This window comes from Muntiacus reevesi, chromosome 3, assembly GCF_963930625.1.
Source record: "Muntiacus reevesi chromosome 3, mMunRee1.1, whole genome shotgun sequence".
In the NCBI taxonomy this organism is placed as follows: domain Eukaryota; kingdom Metazoa; phylum Chordata; class Mammalia; order Artiodactyla; family Cervidae; genus Muntiacus; species Muntiacus reevesi.
The window spans coordinates 187,088,618-187,105,410 of NC_089251.1; the positions used below are offsets into that span (position 1 = coordinate 187,088,618).

General features: G+C 41.7%; 1 protein-coding gene across 11 annotated transcripts in view; it reads right to left on the reverse strand.

The window, feature by feature from the left end:
• Positions 1–16,793, reverse strand: part of EYA4 (EYA transcriptional coactivator and phosphatase 4) — a 299,810-nt gene that overhangs the window by 235,306 nt on the left and 47,711 nt on the right. The gene's annotated exons all lie outside the window — the stretch shown is intronic.

Consider the following 16,793-nt stretch of genomic DNA (forward strand, 5'->3'; position numbering starts at 1 on the left):
GATCTTACAGATGTGGAAACTAAGAAAGAAACTGGTTAAGCAAACTGCCCAAGGTCAAATAGCCAGTACATTTTAGAAAGGCAATTACTGACCATTCTGTTACTATTTCTATATTGATTTCTATGTAGCAAATAAACTCTTATAGTTGAGGGTATCAGTATAAACTCCTGATTTTATTTTTCAAATTTTTGTTTTATATTGGAGTACAGTTGATTAACAATGTTGTGATAACTTCAGGCGTACAGCAAAGTGATTCAATTATATATGTACACCTGTCTATTGTTTTTCAAACTCTTTTCCCATTTAGGTTGATACATAGTATTAATCAGAGTTCCCTGGGCTATACAGTAGATGCTTGTCAGTTATCCATTTTAAATACAGCAGTGTGTACATGTCCATTCCAAAAATCTGATTTTATAAATTCAATGTTTGGGTTGTTTCCACTGAAAGGGTCTAAACTCGGTGACACTCCAGTAGCAATGACCACATCTTCGAACTCTGATCATGGTTTATCAATGCCATTCCCCACCAGATGAAAGAGGGTCCCTTGGGAAAAGCAGCTGATCCAGCATCTAGCTAGTGGACGGACATACAAAGCAAGCCTGGGACATCTTGCTCCATAAAGATGGACTCAAAGTTTTAAATGAGACATATCAAAAGGACAGAGGAGTTGGTGTGAGGGGCTCTCACTTAGATTCAGGACAGTTTGAGGGTGAAAAATAATAACAGTAAAAAATTAAAAAGCAAAATAATCCATGAGGCCACAATAAGAGAAAAAATGGAGACAGGTCAGGGAAGAAAGTTCTTTTTTACAGAAAAATATCATATAATACATGCAGAAGAAATAACAGATCTTGAAAATCACCCTTTTGTAAACCCTCAGCATAATAGTTAATTCAGGCAATAATCATTAGTGGATGCTAAAACCACCGAATGAAAGGTTGAAGAGAAGGATCTTCACGCAGTCTGAAGGTGTTTACCCACAAAGCTGGGAACAAATACCACAGTGCTAGGCTTGGTTTCAAACCCTTCTGTGCCAGCAAGAACTGCAGTGGACTAGAGAAACCCTTCCACTAAGGCAGATGTAAAAACGCTGCATAAAAATTAAATATCTTTAAGCATGGCAGGAAATTAATGAAATTCCTCAAAGAACAAAGACTGAAAGACCAGAAAATTCTTCAGGGTTAGTGAGCACATGCTGGGTTTTGCCCTATAGTCAATCACCACTGGCCTCAAACTTGGGTTTTAATGAGGCAAAGCCAGGAGTTCAAACAGGTGAGATACTAAGATCTAAACATTTATATCAAGGTGGGATCTTTGAATGGTGGCGTCCTCAGAGATGAAACAGATAAAGCCCTGTCTTGCTTAGTGCAAGGATGGGGCCACACGCCTGTCTTGACCTTGACTTGGATGGGAAAATAAGAAAACACTTTCCTGAGAATTCCTAACCACAAGCCCACAATCACTCAATTTGGTAATCAAAACCCATGCTACATGGGTTGCCAAAAAAGTTTAAATCAAAATTTAGTTTAAATTAACCCCAGATGACAGGGCTTCCAGGCATCTAGCAGAAGCAAGTTTGAATGCTCTGTGGAGGGACATATTTTAAATTCAGGCCCCATAGGGTTCCCACAGATAAAGTTCAAACCCACATGAGCTCAAAAATAAGAACACAAAAGAATGATGGTTATAGCTAGATTAATAAAAATTCAAACAGACTTTAGAGCAAAGAGCATTTGATAAAGACATTAAAACACAGTGATGAAAGTTAATTTACCAGGAAGAAAGAACAACTCTAAATATGCGTGGACTCAGTAACACAATTAAATATGCGTTTTGCATTAAGTCATTTCAGCTGTGTCCGACTCTTGGCCACCCCCATGGACTGTAGTCCGCCAGGCTCCACTGTCCATATATAAACCCAAAATCTCCTTGCTGGAGGGACTCTCAAGAGGCTTCTCCAGCACCACAGTTCAAAAGCATCAATTCTTTGGCGTTCAGCCATACTTGTGGTTCAACTCTCACAACTGTTCATGACTACTGGAAAAACCATAGCTTGATGATAGGGACCTTTACTGGCAAAGTGATGTCTCTGCTTTTTATTACACTGTCTAGGTTCATTAGAGCTTTTCTTCCCTTGGACAGCAAGGAGATAAAACCAGTCCATCCTAAAGGAAATCAACCCTGATTATTCATTGGAAGGACTGATGCTAAAGCTGAAGCTCCAATACTTTGGCCACCTGATGCAAATAGCCGACTCAACAGAAAAGATCCTGATGCTCGGAAAGATTGAGGAGAAAGAAGGGGATGACAGAAGATGAGATGGTTGGATGGCAACACTAACTCAATGGACATCAGTTTGAGCAAACCTCAGGAGATGATAAAGGACAGGGAAGGCCAGTGTGCTGCAGTCCATGGGGTCATAAAGAGCTGGACATGACTGAACAACAACAATTAAAATACAACTGGTAGATAAACCAATAAACCCACCAATACTGTGAGAGATTTTAACATATCTCAGTAATTAATAGATTCAGTAATGCCCTCCCCACACACACACACAAATTGGCAGTTTAAGGGATAAAAATCTGTAATATTGAAGCTTGAATAATATAATCATGCCTGCTTTAATGGGTATTAGTGGATATCTGATAGGTGATAAATGAAAAGATCGAAGTTCAACAGTGTTGCAGCCCGTTGGGTTGCAAACAGTTGGACAGGACTTAGCGACTGAACAACAATACCCAACAATACCCATCATAAGTCAAACAATGTATGGTTATCGTTGATTCCCTTTCTTCCTCTTAAACACATCCAGTTCATTAGGCTATCTTGTTGGCTCTACTTGTGAAAAAGATCCTACCACTTCTCATCACTTCCACCATCATCTCACGCCTAAATCACTTCAATAGCTTTCTAACTGGTCCCAAACCCTTCCCTGAGTCTTTTGGTCTAACCACCATCTAAAATATAAATCAGGTCACATCAGAAACACACACTCAAACCTTCCCAGGGACTTCCCATTTCCCCCTGTGTGAGATTCCAAAGTCTTGGCCAAGTTTTGGTCCCACGCCATATCGCAGGTACACTGGCCTCATTTTTGTTTCAAATTCACACCAAGCAAGTCCCCATCTTTCAGCACTGCAGGCGCTATTTCCTCTGCATGAAGGCTCTTCCTGCACATACACCCAAGGCTCATTCCTTCACTTTCTCTGCACCTTTGCCCAAACATCTGCTGCACCAAAGGAGCTGTCTCTGACTATCAACCTGCAGAAAAGAGTATACACACCCCTTCTTCCATCACTTTCTATCCCCCTACACATCTCTGCTCCTTTTCTGTGGCACTTATACCACCACAGGAAGAATGTATATATTGTGTTCCTTTATTTCACTAGAATATAAAACATTTGAAAGCAAGAACTTGGTGTCTTTTTTCCACTGCAGTAATTTCAGCATTATAGCAGTACCTGGCACAGAGTAAATACTCAATTAATCTTTGTTCAATAAATTCATCAGTAAAAATAAGCATGATATAGCAGAGTAAACAAAGACCCCAGAATCAGACAACCTAAATTTGGATCCAGTCTCTGCCACTTGTTATCTAAATTAGGGCAAAATCATAACCTCACTAAGATTCCATAGTGTCATCTTCAAAAAGGGATTTCAAATACCTAAATTATAACTGTAATTTTTGCAAACATAGAAATTACATATATATATAGATTTAATATGTGAAAATTATATTGCATATAAATCACTGTGATTTATAATTAGTAGATGCTTCATAAGTAATACATGTCATTATTATTATTTTTTTTGGAGACACCTTTCTACTACATCTCTCTCCAAAATGATTATACTGGATCTCAACACAAGGTCCCAGAATATTGCATCAGAGAACCAGTTGCCCTGGTGAGGCTAAAGAAAATTCTTTGAGTACAGCTTCAAATCTATTTTTTTTCCCTAGGTATGTTCACAGTTCTGGCATTAATCAATGATTCCATTTGCCACCACTGTAGGGAACTACTTGCATATATAAACAGATGAACTTATTTATAGAATGATCAAAGAATCCTGTGAAACTCAGATATTACTTGAAGCATTAATTTTGTATAAGTTGGAAAAAACTGTGTTGACCACAAATAAGTTTTCCATGCACAGCATATTACACCTCAAATAGTAACTCTGAGTTCAGTTCAGTTCAGTTCAGTTTAGTCACTTGGTCGTGTCCAACTCTTTGTGATTCCATGAACTGCAGCACACCAGGCGTCCCTGTCCATCACCAACTCCCGGAACCTACTCAAACTCATGTTCAGAGCATCAGTGATGCCATCCAACCATCTCATCTTCTGTCGTCCCCTTCTCCTCCTGCCTTCAATCTTTCCCAGCATCAGGGTCTTTTCCAATGAGTCAGTTCTTCCCATCAGGTGGCCAAAGTATTGGAGTTTCAGCTTCAGCATCAGTCCTCCCAATGAATACTCAGGACTGATTTCCTTTAGGATTAATTCTGACTTGGCAGTAAGAAAACAAACAGCTATATTTGAAAATGAGCCAAAGACCTAAATAGAGACCTCATCAAAGAAGATGTACAAATGGCAAACAAGCATATGTCATCAGAGAAATAGAAATGCAAACAACAATGAGCTACCACCACACATTCATTAGAATGGCCAAAATCTGTAACACTGACAATAGTAAATGCTGGCTAGGATGTGGAACAACAGAAACTCTCCCAATTATCTTTGGGGACAATGTAAAATGGTGCAGCCACTTTAAAAGATAGTTTGGCAGTTTCTTACAAAACTAAGCAATTGTATCTCTTGACGTTTATCCCAAGGAATTGAAAACTTAGATCCACACAAAAATCTGCACATGGGTATTGATGTCACCTTTAATCATAACTGCTCAAGTCTAGAAGCAATCAAGATGCCATTCAGTAGCTGAAAGAATAAATATACTGTGGTACATCCAGACAATGAACTATTTATTATTCAGCACTAAAAACAAATGAGCTGTCAATCCATGAAAAGACATTAAGGAACCTTAAATGTATATTATTAAGTGAAAAAATGCCAATCTGAAAAGGCTACATGTTGTATGCTTCTTATTATATGATATTCTGGAAAATACAAAACTATGGCAACAGTAAAAAGATCAATAGTTGCCAGAGATGGGAGTGAGGGGAGAAAATGGATAAACAGACAGGGCACAGAGGACTTCTAGGTCAGTGAAAATACTCTAAAATCTTACAATGATGGATACATGTCATTATACATTTGTTCATACTCAAAATCATAGGACTGAATACTATCTTCTTGGAGCATCATTTTTAATATTGTGGTTGGGAGAGAGAAGCAGTGCTTGAGTGAGATAATTTGATGAAGCTTTTAAAATGTATTTCATATTTTAAAACATAAAGATACATTATAGAGGAGAATGCATATATCAATAACTTTTTTCAAAATTATTTTTTCATAAATCTCCAGAAAAGTTTCATTTGACACTTTTCTATTGACAATTACAGGTTCTACCCTCAATTTGATATAAAGAGATATAAGGAAACAGTTAAATGTTCTCTCAACTGCTATTTAACATGGTACTAGAGGCTCTAGCTACCACAATGAGGCAATTAAAAAAGAAAAAGCATTTAGACTGAGGAATGGTAAGGCAAAATTCACAGACAATATTATTGTCTATTTAGAAAACACAGCACAGTAGAACTAATAATTATATGGCAAGAATAAGAGATCAATGTGCAATAAAAGATCAATGTGCAAAAATCAATTCAATTTCCATATACAAGGAAAGAACAATCAAATATCGAAATATACAACTTCTGCAATAGCATCAAAAACATGAGGACTAAGGCATGCTTCTGACAAGCTATAAGACCTGCACATTCAAAACTCCAAACACCGCTGAACAATGAAAGGAGACATGAGTACATGGGCAAGAAGCCTCACACTGATTGTTGAGATGTCAACTGTCCCCAGCTGACCAGGGAGGTGCAAAGAGTTGGACACGACTTAGCAACTGAACAACAAGACCATGAAAAGCCATGCCAGACTGGGAGAAAAATATCTGTAAGTATGTCTCTGATAACAGATCTGTATCCAGAAAATATGCACATACATGCAAACATACACATAAATACACATGCAGCCTGCTGCATTTAAATTACACCTCAATAAAAGTTTAAAAATCAAAGCAAATAAGACAATCTCTAGTATCTCATTGAAGGATGATCTCATAAAAGTCTATTTTAAGAAGCACAGGATTATGCGATCCTTCAGGTCAGGGACTATGACTTTCTGTTTTTCTTTCCTTTCCACCAGGGTCTGAACGACACACACAAGTCTTAACAGAACATCTCAATTTAAAAATATAAATATCTCACAAGCAAGAAATCTGGAAGGAGCGTGTGCCAGGCTTGAAAGCTCAGTAATTTCACCAAGGATGCAAGTTGTCTCTGTCCTGGTTGGCCATCTTTAGCGTTCTGGCTTTTCATTCTTAGGCTTATCACCTCATTGTCAGAGAATGGCTAATGCATCATATTCTCTGGCAACAGCCTCCAAAGCAGTAAGCAGTAAAGGGATGAGAGAAAGCAGTCTTCCTTCCTGTAACACTCTATTTAGATGAAATGAGACCTTTCCCAGAAGCCCCTTGGGTCACTCTTCCAGCACTGGACCAATCATTGTCAGACAGAGTAAGATTACCATAAATCTGCCCTCAACCAATTCCACTCTAGGACAGTGGTTGGCCCTCAACAAAAATCAGGATTCTGTTAACCAAGAAGAAAAGAGGTAAACAACTAGTAGGCAACTGAAAGTCTTCTACTGCTGCTGACCTACAATTTAAATAGAAACCTTGTAGCTCTTTTACTATCACTGATGCACTTAACTCTGTATTCCAGAAAAAGGCATGAATATAATAACTGTGTGTCTACCCATAGATAAATGGTTTCATAAACACATTTCTGGTGGTTTCTAATAAAATATGCTTTTAAATAAGGGTTAAATAACCTACAACCAGTTGAAAGAAAAAGAGAGAGGGGGTAGGACATAGGTATTGGTAATTGTGATATGTACCAGAACACAGGGTTTGAAAACCCACTGTTACCACTGATTTCCGAATCTTGAAGAAATAAAACAGAAAGGAAAATGAACCTTAATGAAATCATTTTGATGTGGACAATACAGAATATGAAATAGCAACTTTCTTTGTAATGCTTTTACCATTTCTCATGATAATTTCAATTTCACCAATGTCAAATTTTTTCAGGAACAAGTAAAATTAGTTCACATTCTCTTGCAGTAGAGCACTACAGTTGGATTTAGTGTGAGAAGCCTCAGATTTATTTTATTGCAGTAAGGATTTTCAACATGTTACAGAAGAGTGGAAACTGAATATAGTAGGGATTCATGTGGATTCAAATCAGTCAGAAATTACCAGTAAAGCTTTATCCTGTGTGACTTCAAAATCCATCAGTGGAAGTTCTCTAGACTCGAAACTTCAACAAATGTCCTAAGTGACAGCTCTGGGACATGGGGGAAAAAAAGGAAAACAAAAAACAAAAAACAAAAACCAAGCATGCCTGGATTGTAAAGAATGGGGCCTGGGGTTCGAAAATCCATGTATAATTTTTGTCTCTATCAACCACTGCCTGTGGATGATAAACTTTTTAGTCCCTCTGGTTCTTAGTTTAATTGTATCTATGTAATGATAGAGTTGGACTATTTGGTCTCTGCTGTCTCTTTATGCTTTGAAATAAAAAGAGTTGATCTCTGTTTGGTCTCTGCTGTCTCATCTTGCTTTAGAATGTTGCCCAAAAGGCCAATATCTAGAAGAGGGAAAAAGCTATTTAAATAGATATACTTAAATTTTAGAAGCTTCTTTATATGCATCCAGACATCTAAGAATATTATTTAATAATATAAAGTCCAAAAAAAGTTTTCTTAATACAAAAATTTTCCTTTTCTATCAATTCCTAAATGATGGCTCAGATAGTAAAGAATCTGCCTGCAATGCAAGAGACCTAGCTTCGATCTCTGGGTTGGGAAGATTCCCTAGAGAAGGTAATGGCAACCCACTCCAGTACTCTTGCCTGGAAAATCACATGGACAGAGGAGCCTGGAGGGCTACAGTTCATGGGGTCACAAAGAGTCAAACATGACTGAGCAACTAACACTTTCACTTTCAAAGACAAAAAAAATCAGGCACTGGGTTTTTCTTTCCAATTTCTAATATAAAAGTTGATACACTCAATCTAATAGAATCTAATAGCAAAGCAACTTTCAGCTTAAGAGCCCAACATCAACATTCAATCTATCTTCATATAACAAACAAAAATATCCTACAGACCTTCAGTTAATTCCCTTACATCTCAAGCTTAAAATTATGGGCTCAAAAATGTACATAAGGTATTTACACTTCCTATGATAGTGAAAGAAACAATAAAATAAACTAAGGAGAAAAAAAATTAGCATTAAAACACCAAACACATTAAACCAGAAATATTCAGTGTAAAATTTATTCCCTTGAAGATTAACAAATTCACACACTACTCTAAAATAATTATGTGCAACCTGAAATTATCATGAATGATTCTTGATTTACTTCTGCAGAATAAATTACGCATAATGGAACACATCAGAATTATCCAAAAAGTAAACAAATACCATACAAATGATCAGCATTGATCCAGAAAGACCCCTCATCCAACCATCTATCGAAGGTTAGTTACTTAACAAATGTTTAAACACTTCTTACGATTTTTCACAAAGAGTTTCAATCACAAATTATTTTCCTGAGATAGTATGCAAGCTCTTTCATTTTTGAATGACTTTCAATATTCAAGATATTAAACAAACAAACAAAATGAGGGGAAAAAGCAGCAGTCTAGCTGGGATTCCAGCCAATAAAAACGCTACTTCATGGAAAAAGGCAGTAAGTCCACAATCTCACAGTGAAGATGGAAACAATCACCCCAAACAGGAATGGATGTGGATTACTGTGCAAATCACAGAGGACTGAAAAATGAGGGAGCCTTCCGTCCAGGGTGAGTGAGCAGAGGCGACGCCCTTTACAAGAGTTTTCCTGAAGGATACCTGCACTGCTACACAGCAACAGTGGACGCTGTCTCTTTCATCTTATGAAAATGCTCCAAAAACTGAAGTCATAAAGGTGTTTAACTTTGATTTTTCGGACTTTCAGGCTTACTTCCCTTACTATTAATATCTGAAGCATTGCGATGACCTGTGACATCTACTCTTTTCTTTGGAATATAATTGCTTTACAATGTTGTTAGTTTTTGTTGCACAATGAACTGAATTGTGCAGAAACAAGTATCTATATGCATACTTACATTCCAGCCCTCTTGGACCTATGTCCCAACCCACGTGCATCCACCCCTCTAGGTTATCACAGAACAACAAGCTGAGCTCCCCGTGCCATACAGCAGCGTCCTACCAGCTATCTACTTTACACACGCTACACACAGAGGTGTATACGTCAGTCCCAATCTCCAATTCGTCCCACCCCCCCACCCCTGTGTCCACGTGTCCATTCCTCACATCTGCATCTCTATTTCTGCCTTGGAAATAGGTTCATCTGTACCATTTTTTCTAGACTCCACACATATGCATTAATAAACAATATTTGTTTCTCTTTCTGACTTTCTTAACCATGTATGACAGACATGTCTCCTCATTTCTGAGTACCATAACTCAACTATGGCCATGTGTAATTAAACAATACATAAAAGCATCCAATGCATATCAGTTTGTCCAAGTTATATATTTAAAAACCACTGGTTATATACTGTAGTTATCAAATACTTATATGTTATAGTTGTTCAGTCCCTCAGTCATGTCCGACTCTTTGCGACCCTATGAACTGCAGCACACCAGGCTTCCCTGTCCTTCACCATCTCCTGGAGCTTGCTCAAACTCATGTCCATTGAGTCAGCGATGCCACCCAAACTTCTTATGTTATAAGACTTGCAAAATAAACAGAAATCTGAAGCAAGGGCATACGGACAAAATTTAGCTAAAATAAGAGTATAAAGTCATAAGGTTTAAAGACACTCTAAGCAATCTGAAAAACAACCAAAACATACTTTTAATTCTTTGTTGAATAAATATTATAACTTCCTGTGCACGACTTAATCTATTGTTTAATTCGGGTCAAAATGAAGTAACTCAGTTATGCACTTTGTTATATAAAAGATCCAGAGGATGAAATTACATCTCTCTTTAATAGGATCATTTGAAATCCTATACTACAATAACTTAGCAGCCAAATTATTTTTCTTCTGTTAATGCTGATTGAGCAGTAAATAATAACTAGCAGAAAAACAAGCATGTAAAATAAAGTGCTTCACAACTTTGCTGCAGCTTTAACTGACCCTGACCTACCAACAACTTTAGTACAAGCTCAAATGCAATTATCTCATCAACCTCTAAATACAGCAATAATTCAGTGTTTTCAGAGGGCTAATTTTAATGTCTAGATGGTAAAAAAAACCTATAGAAACATATTCAAATATTAATGTTGAGGTTGAAACAAATAAAAACATCTTGTTTCAAAGTACAGTGCTGTTGTAATGACCTAGTTTAATAAGGAGCCCTCCCAGTCTCCATTTTTGCATCTAAAAAACAAAGGGTCTGCACAGTAAAATCTCTAAAGGTCCCTACCACCTCTAAAACAAGTCCACTAGGCCCTCAGTATAAAGCATGGCAATATGAAAAGGAGATAAATTAGGCAAGAAATTTAATGTAAAGGTACTGTGAATATGCTTTTGAGTCTTCCTAAAGATTCTGGTTGTAGCTCAGTTGGTAAAGAATCTGTCTGCAATGCAGGAGACCTGGGTTCAATTCCTGAGTTGGGAAGATCCCCTGGAGAAGGAAATGGCAACCCATTCCAGTACTCTTGCCTGGAGAATCCCATGGACAGAGGAGCCCGGCAGGCTGCTCTCCACAGGGTCGAAAGAGTCGGACACAACTGGGAGACTAAACCACCACCGCCGCCAAAGATTCTGATATAGAAAAAATAGCAGAGACTCCAAATTCCACTCCTGCTCATTTTTTAATTAGTAGACTGAAAAAATAAATAACTATACAATTTATAGTCTTCTGTATCTATAGTCCTCTGCCCCTTTCACAACATCTCTGGTATGATCTGTGAATTAAGAGAAAACATTAACATAAAAAATGGACACATCAATTTTTTTTCTTCTTACGTATAAAAACTCGAAATGAAGGAGGAAATAGACATAACAGGCTCCATCTTGAAAGCAGGACTCCATCTTGGGCCGGAAGTTGGACTTTAAGCTATAAGCCCAGTATCTATAGAAACAACATACCAACTGGAAAATCAGACACCCCCCACAACCCCCAGAGATGGAAGAGCCCCAAGGCTCATGCCAAAACTCTCCCTAGCCTAAAAGAATACCCTAATTATCTGTGTAACCGAATAGAATCATAAAGTATATTATGCTTACTGGGGTCTGACCACAGGCCTATTGATAATTGTCCACTGTTAACTACCTAGGCTTAAGGCATAGGAATCACAGGTTAACCTTGATTGTATCTTTCTTTTCCTTTGTTCAGGCTAGTTTCAGAGAATTCGGGGAGCTGGGTTTGAGCACGCACACTTAGGGTATATAAGTTAGTCACTCAGTCGTGCCCGACTCTTTGCGACCCCATGGACTGCAGCACACCAGGCTCCTCTGTCCATGAGATTTTCCAGGCAAGGATACTGGAGTATATAACATTACCAAAAAATTGCTTGGGGCCTTCGCTAAGAGGAGACTCTGCCTTGGGCCCGCCGGTGTAATGAACTGCATGCCACTATCTGCATTGTCCTTCTGAGTGAGTTTGTTTCCCGGAACCCGTGGCTACAACCTAGGTGCATTGGACGGGAAAACCCTCACTATGAGGAGACAACTCCCATTTGGGACTACTCTGAGGCCTCGCGGCTCATATCTTCTAGAGGGGGGAGGCACCTCGCCCTTCTGGAAGGATTCTGCTTCTCAATGCCTGGACCTTTCACGTTAGCAGGTAATGACGGCAGCAGGGGAACTGAGCGCTCAGGTGAGGAGGAACACACCCGGCAGGGTGGAAGAGGGGGCCTGATCACCCCCCTGGGAGGGACTAGAAGGGGCACAGACCCACAGGAGCATGGGACAGGCAGGTGGCGGCGATTGCCTGGTACACAGGTGGACGAGCGTGTTAGGACCTAGGCAGGAAATTTGTGAGGGTCATTTAGGAGGTGGTGTCCATGCCGTCTTGGGGAAAACTATTACCAAGAGATCGCCAGGAGACTGTCAGGAGAAGAAAGTTGGTCTTTGAGTGCTCGTATTCTGCCCTCCCCAAGGAGGTGTCCCATCTGCTGCGAAATTACTGACCCCCTCGGAATTGTCAGGCTACAAGGAGGGGGATACATAAGTGAGTAAGATTGACTTTTCCAGAGACAGCCTGGGATGTGCTATATTTAACCCATCTGTGTTTTCATCCACACCTGATCAAGCCCACCAAGGCAAACCAGACTTTAAAACTTAAGGGAGAAACATTCTTGGACCACGTGGTGTTCTGGTTCAGCCATGTTGACCAGCAGGTGAAGACAGGCTGATCCCCCTTCTCCCCTCTGGGATCTGGCAGGTAAGGCTCTTCTCACCCCAGCTAGGAAGGATTCAGAATGGCAATTTAAGTGTTTCATTGAGTGGAAATATCAGAAGTACATAGGGTACGGAGAACTTCATAGACAGAATGAAAAGGAAAAGTAGAAGGAGGTCCAACAATGGAAGCAAGATGGCAGGAAGTGAATCTAAGGCAACTGTATTGGAGTCCATGATTAAAATTTTAAAGAAGGGATTTGGAGGAGACGAAAGAGGAGAGTGAAAAAGTTGGCTTAAAGCTCAACATTCAGAAAACTAAGATCAAGGCATCTGGTCCCATCACTTCATGGCAAATAGATGGAGAAACAGTGGAAACAGTGGTTGACTTTATTTTTCTGGGCTCCAAAATCACTGCAGATGCTGATTACAGCCATGAAATGAAAAGATGCTTACTCCTTCGAAGGTAAGTTATGACCAACCTAGACAGCATATTAAAAAGCAGAGACATTACTTTGCCAACAAAGATCCAGCGAGTCAAAACTATGGTTTTTCCAGTGGTCATGTATGGATGTGAGAGGTGGACTATAAAGAAAGCTGAGCGCCAAAGAATTGATGCTTTTGAGCTGTGCTGTTGGAGAGGACTCTTGAGAGTCCCTTAGGCTGCAAGGAGATCCAACCAGTCCATCATAAAAGAGATCAGTTCTGGGTGTTCATTGGAAGGACTGATTTTGAAGCTGAAATTCCAATACTTTGGCCACCTGATGCCAAGACCTGACTCACTGGAAAAGCCCTGATGCTGGGAAAGATCAAGGGCAGGAAGAGAAGGGGACCACAGAGGATGAGATGGTTGGATGGCATCACCGACTCGATGGACATGGGTTTGGGTGGATTCTGGGAGTTGGTGATGGACAGGGAGGCCTGACGTTGCTGCGGTTCATAGGGTCACAAAGTGTTGGAAATGACTGAGCGACTGAACTGAACTGATGGGGTGAAGATGACGCCTAACCACCTCCACATACTCGGTGAGGTCCAATAGCACCCTATGGGAGTAGGATGGCCACCAGAAAATACCATGAACTTAAATATAGTGGAAGCAGTCTATACAGTGGTCACAGGAGAGCCAGGACACCGGGATCAATATCCATATATTGACTCATGGCTAGGGTCAGCTCAAGACCCTCCTACTTGGACAAGGTTCTGTATCCAGAAGGGAAAGGGAAAATTATTTATGGCACAAAAATTGATGATAAAAAAGGAAATTCTACAGGATTTGGATGACAATGACCTGACCCCTCCCCCATACTGGATAATGACATTCCCGCCTCCCAGTGCTCCACCAGGACCAAGGCCGCCTTAATGCCCGATCCAGGGCCAGGTGAAGTTCCTGCAGCAGGTGAAGTCCCGCTGCTCTTCCACCAGTTCTCCTGGAGATCGTAGAGCCACCGTCTCGGCAGGCTCTGATCCCAGCAATGGAGACCTCTGGTCAACACCCCCAATTTCCACCTCAATGGACCCCCAAGATTGTATCCACCTCTCCCGGTGAGTACAGATGGGATGGGGGAAGAAAACACAGGAATTAGAGGCTGCGCTCCGCCAAGGAACAGGGGAAAGAGCCCCACTCCAGATGCCCCTCAGAGAGCTGCAGCAGCCTCCGGGTCAGGACGCATGTGGGCACCACCATCGCCCCCCCGTGGCTGTTATTCCAGCCGCTTTCATCTGCGGGTGCATTAAACTGGCAGAGACACGCTCCACGGTACTCGGGGAGCCACAGCCATGATCAGGCCAGTGGAGACTATTTGTCAAACCACCGCCTACATGGGGTGACATAATCCAACTACTGTCTCCCTTTTCAGCCCTGAAGAGACACAGGATCCTCACTGAGGCCAGAAAATGGTTCAGAAAAATGGCACCTGGGGTGCTGCAAACCCGCAGTGGTGGGAGAACCAGCCGCCCCCGAAAAGAGGCCCGATTGGGACTGTGAGGCAGGGGAAGGGAGGGGCCCCCTGGAGAGATATTAGACAGATATTTTACAAGGTCTCAAGGGGGGACCCCGAGAAGCTATGACTGTGGCAAAACCCTCGGAAGTGATTCAGAGGGAAAGCGAATCACCCTCTGAGTTCTACGAAAGACTGCACGAGGCCTGTAGACTTTATACGCCAATAGATCCAGAGGCTGCTGGGTCTCAGAGGGTGATAATGCAGCCTTTGTATCTCAAGCCTACGCCGAAAATGTCAGATGGGGGGACACCAAGTGACTCATGAATTTTTATACATCCCTGAGTGCGCAGTACCTTTGTTGGGAAGAGATTTGCTGTCTAAATTGGGGGCACAAGTGACCTGGCCCCCTCAATGAAATACCCACTCAATAGTGGGCTCAACCACCTATTTACTCTTCCTCTCGGTAACCCCTCAAGATGAAAGAAGGTTGCACGGTCTCCCGGAAGGGAAACCGGATGGGCTAAACAGTGGAGAGACAGTTCACTCAACAATTCCCTGAGGTCTGGGTGGAAGACAATACCCCGCCAGGCAGGCAAAACAAGCTCCACTGGTGATAGAACTCAAACCCAGTATAACTACGTCAGCACCGGCCTTGGGCCTGCCTGACTTTGCTAAGCCATTTACTCTTTACGTGACTGAATAGGGCAAGCTGGCTATGGGAGTCTTGTCCCAGACTATGGGGACATGGGACAGACCCGTGGTTTATCTCGCGAAAGCGCTGGACAGTGTTGCCCCGGGGTGGCTGGGATGCTTACGGGCAGTGGCTGCAGTTGCCTCACTGGTCTGGGAGGCAACCCCTGTCTTTGGGCCAAGATTTGATTGTAAAAGTCCCACATGAGGACAACACTCTCCTGCGAGGGGACCCCCATAAATGGCTATCAAAATCCCGGATTACTCAGTACCAGGGACTGTTATGTGAGAACCCACGTGTTACTACTGAGCGTTCTCAGGCCCTGAATCCGGCCACTCTCCTTCCTGTGGGAGAAGGTGGGCCCTCACATGACTGCAAGGAATTAGGTGCCAACAGACCTGACGTGAGACCAGCCAGCCCCGGACCCAGATTTGGTCGTGTGCATCAGTGGCACCAGCCTGGTGAAACAGGGCGACTGTCGGGATGTGCAGAGTCACGGAAGAAACCAGCGCTGGGGCTAGCTCTCTGCCATCACACTGTCCGCTCAGCGGGCAGAACTATACGCTCTACTCCAGGCCCTCCAGCTGTCAAGAGGTAAGAAGACAAACATTTACACAGACTCCAGGAATGGTTTCGCCACACTACATGTTCACAGGACTCTGTATAAGGAGAGAGGGCTTTTGACAGCTAGTGAAAAAGACAATAAAAATAAGGAAGAAATTAAGATCTTATTAGAGGCTGCCTGGGAACCAGAAAACACTGCAGTCATACAATGCTGAGGACATCAAAAAGAGGATACCCTCCGGGTTCAGGGAACATACTGGCAGATAAGACCACTAAACAAGCAGCCGAGGGCTTGGGGGGACAACTGAAGCCCCTATTAAAGCTCTCGTATTGGCAGAGCTGCCTGAGCTATTTCTGGATTCTCCAAAATACACTGCAGCCCAAAACCAACTAGCTAAAGCAGATGGGGCCATCAAGACTGACAAGGGATGGTGGGAATTACCAGGTGGCAAACTATTGGTACCAGAGGAGCTGGCACCCACTCGGTAAGTCAAACACACCAAGCGACCCATCTAGGCCATGATAAACTGGAAGAGCTAATTCGAAAATATTTTTTGGTTCCCTGCCTCTCTTCCCTGTGCAGGACAGAATCTCAGAAGCACACTGCCTGCTCACAGGTCAGTGCTGCCTCTCGGCACAGACAGAAACCTCCGGGGATTCAGGTAAAAGGCACGCTGCCCTCTGAACACCTGGAAGTGGACCTCACTGAAATGAAACCTCACCGACACTACGGTTACCTGCTACCCATCTCAGGATGGGTAGAAGCTTTTCCTACGTGGACTGAAAAAGCATCAAAAGTAGCCCGGTGCATGCTTAGGGAGTAGTTCCCAGATTTGGGTTTCCTACCAGCATTGGATCGGACAATGGCCCAGCTTTCATAGATAATTTAGTATAACAAGTAAGCAAAACATTAAACATCAAGTGGAAATTACACACAGCATACAGGCCCCAGAGTTCTGGGACGGTGGAAGGAACCAACTGGACA